The sequence below is a fragment of the Medicago sativa genome, chromosome 6, assembly GCF_051527215.1.
Source record: "Medicago sativa cultivar Bolivia chromosome 6, Bolivia_mono, whole genome shotgun sequence".
Taxonomy (NCBI): Eukaryota; Viridiplantae; Streptophyta; class Magnoliopsida; order Fabales; family Fabaceae; genus Medicago; species Medicago sativa.
In genome coordinates, this window is record NC_140754.1 from 52,719,895 (window position 1) to 52,723,810 (window position 3,916).

The window sequence follows — 3,916 nt, forward strand, 5'->3', positions numbered from 1 at the left end:
TTGGTGGACACTGGATCGTCTCTGAATGTAATGCCTGAGTCCACACTAAGGCAATTAAGCCATCATGGAATTTCCCTGAGGGGTAGCAGCTATCTGGTTAAGGCTTTCGATGGATCTCGCAAGGATGTTCTCGGGGAAGTAGACTTGCCAATTACCATTGGTCCTGAGACATTTCGGATTACTTTCCAAGTCATGGATATCAATGCCTCTTACAGCTGTCTCCTCGGAAGACCATGGATCCATGACGCTGGAGCAGTCACGTCCACTTTGCATCAGAAGCTCAAGTTCATGAGGAACGGTAAGATTGTCACTGTGCATGGTGAGGAAGCATATCTAGTTAGCCAGGTATCATTGTTCTCTTGTGTTGAAGCAGGGTCCGCTGAAGGGACGTCGTTTCAAGGCTTGACCGTGGAGGGTGCAGAACCCCGAAGGGCTGGTACTGCTATGGCTTCACTGAAAGACGCCCAGAAGGCTGTTCAAGCAGGGCAAGCTGCTGGCTGGGGCAAAGTGATTCAGATTCTGGAAAACAAGCGAAAAGAAGGCCTTGGATTCTCCCCGACATCTGCTGTTTCAAAGGGAACTTTCTACAGTGCTGGGTTCATCAACGCTATTACTGAAGATGCTGCTGAAGGAAGTCACGTGCCTACATTTGTTATACCAGGAGGCACTGTGAGAAATTGGGAAGCCATTGATGTTCCCTTAGTCATGCATGCTTCCATGTAATGTGTCTTGTTGCTCATGTTTTCTTGTTTTCAAAATAACAATCCTTTCGCTCAGCCCAAGGCGAAAGTGATATCATTGTAAGGGCTGTTTGTTTCGGCATTGCCGTTATCAATAAAAATTGTCGTCTTTCTCACGACTCTTTGTTTTTTACTTTTTAGTGCCTTTTTCTTGGAAATAATGGTAATGCCAGAAAAAACCAAAACATCTGTTTTTTTCTTATTAATTTCAAAAATCTGCATGAAAAACTTTTTCTAAAATCATCCCAATCATATTATGCAGATTGAACCATAATAAACCCGTTGAACACAGTGACCCTATGGTTCCTCCAAATTTTGAATTCCCTGTATATGAAGCTGAAGATGAGGATGATGATGATGAAGAGATACCGTATGAGATCACTCGACTGCTCGAGCAAGAAAGAAGAGCCATTCAGCCTCACCAGGAAGAAATTGAGCTTATCAACCTGGGTACTAAAGAGAACAAGCAAGAGATCAAGATTGGTGCAGCACTTGAGCCAGAGGTGAAAAAGAAGATCATTCAGCTTCTACATGATTATCCAGATGTCTTTGCATGGTCCTATGAAGATATGCCGGGACTAGATCCCAAGATTGTGGAACATCGGATACCGACAAGACCTGAATGTCCTCCTGTCAAACAAAAATTGAGAAGGTCTCGTCCAGACATGGCTCTTAAGATCAAGGCTGAGGTGCAAAAGCAAATTGATGCGGGTTTCCTCAGGACAGCTGAATACCCTGAGTGGATTGCCAACATCGTACCAGTACCAAAGAAAGATGGGAAAGTTCGAATGTGTGTTGATTACAGAGATCTGAATAAAGCCAGTCCAAAGGATAGCTTCCCATTGCCTCATATTGATGTGCTTGTTGACAGTACTGCTCAGTCTAAAGTGTTCTCTTTTATGGATGGTTTCTCTGGTTATAATCAGATACGGATGTCTCCTGAAGATAGAGAAAAGACGTCCTTCATCACTCCGTGGGGGACATTCTGTTATAAAGTGATGCCGTTTGGTTTGATAAATGCTGGTGCTACCTATCAAAGAGGTATGACAACTCTGTTTCATGATATGATTCACAAAGAGATTGAAGTATATGTTGATGACATGATTGTGAAGTCAAGTGATGAAGAGCAGCATGTGGTGTATTTGAAAAAGATGTTTGAAAGACTGAGAAAGTACAAGCTGCGGTTGAATCCTAACAAGTGTACATTTGGTGTAAGATCTGGAAAGTTGCTAGGCTTCATTGTCAGTCAAAGAGGCATTGAAGTTGATCCTGACAAAGTCCGAGCCATCAGAGAGATGCCGGCCCCTCAAACTGAAAAGCAAGTCAGAGGTTTCCTCGGACGTCTAAACTACATTTCAAGATTCATATCTCATATGACCACTACTTGTGGACCAATTTTCAAATTGCTCAGAAAGAATCAACCTGTTGTATGGAATGATGAATGTCAAGAAGCTTTTGATAGCATTAAAGAATACCTGTTGGAACCACCTATCCTCGTCCCACCAGTGGAAGGAAGGCCTTTGATTATGTACCTGTCAGTGTTAGATGATTCAGTGGGTTGTGTTCTCGGTCAGCAAGATGAGACTGGCAAGAAAGAGCATGCCATCTATTATCTGAGCAAGAAGTTCACCGACTGCGAGACTCGGTATACGATGCTTGAAAAAACTTGTTGTGCTTTAGCTTGGGCTGCCAAACGCCTGCGTCATTATATGGTGAATCATACAACTTGGTTGATATCCCGAATGGATCCAATCAAGTACATCTTTGAAAAGCCTGCTGTTACTGGAAAGATTGCACGTTGGCAGATGTTGTTGTCTGAATATGATATTGTGTACAAAGCTCAGAAAGCAATCAAGGGAAGCATCCTTGCTGAGCATCTTGCTTGTCAACCTCTTGATGATTACCAGCCAATTAAATTCGATTTCCCCGATGAAGAGATTATGTATCTGAAAGCAAAAGACTGTGAAGAACCATTGATCAATGAAGGGCCGGATCCCAATAGCAAATGGGGATTGGTGTTTGATGGTGCTGTTAATGCTTATGGTAAAGGAATTGGAGCCATCATTGTAACTCCACAGGGGCACCACATTCCTTTCACTGCACGAATAACTTTTGAATGCACAAACAACATAGCTGAATATGAAGCATGCATCTTGGGCATCGAAGAAGCCCTCGATCTGAGAATTAAGCACCTTGACATCTATGGAGATTCTGCACTTGTTATTAATCAGATAAAGGGTGAATGGGAGACTCATCATGAGAAGCTAATCCCTTACCGTGACTATGCAAGACGTCTGTTGACATACTTTACCAAGGTTGAGCTGCATCACATCCCTCGTGATGAAAATCAGATGGCTGATGCTCTTGCTACTCTGTCTTCCATGTTTCGTGTCAATCACTGGAATGATGTGCCCGTAATCAAAGTGCAGCGTCTTGATAGGCCCGCTCATGTGTTTACTATTGAAAATATGCCAGATCAAGCTAATGAAGTTGTGAATGATAAAAAGCCTTGGTATTATAACATCAAGCAATTCTTGCAGAATCGTGAATATCCACCTGGTGCTTCCAACAGAGATAAAAAGACCTTGAGACGGTGGGCTAGTAGATTCCTTCTGGACGGATAAATCCTATACAAGAGGAACTATGACATGGTCTTGCTGAGATGTGTTGACAAACAAGAAGCTGAGAAATTGATGCATGATGTACATGATGGTACTTTTGGGACCCATGCTTCGGGCCATGCCATGACAAGGAAACTATTAAGAGCCGGCTATTACTGGATAACTATGGAACGTGACTGCCACAAACATGCTAAGAGATGCCACAAATGTCAAATTTATGCTGACAAGATTCATGTACCTCCACATGCTCTCAATGTTATATCTTCCCCATGGCCTTTCTCTATGTGGGGCATTGACATGATCGGAAGAATTGAACCAAAAGCTTCCAATGGGCATCGTTTCATTCTAGTGGCAATTGACTACTTCACCAAGTGGGTTGAAGCTGCTTCCTATGCAAATGTGACCAAGCAAGTGGTTGTCAAGTTTATCAAGAATAATATCATCTGTCGTTACGGTATTCCCAATAAAATCATCACTGACAATGGTTCCAATCTGAACAATAGTATGATGCAAGCTTTATGTGAAGAATTCAAAATTGAACATCACAACTCTTCT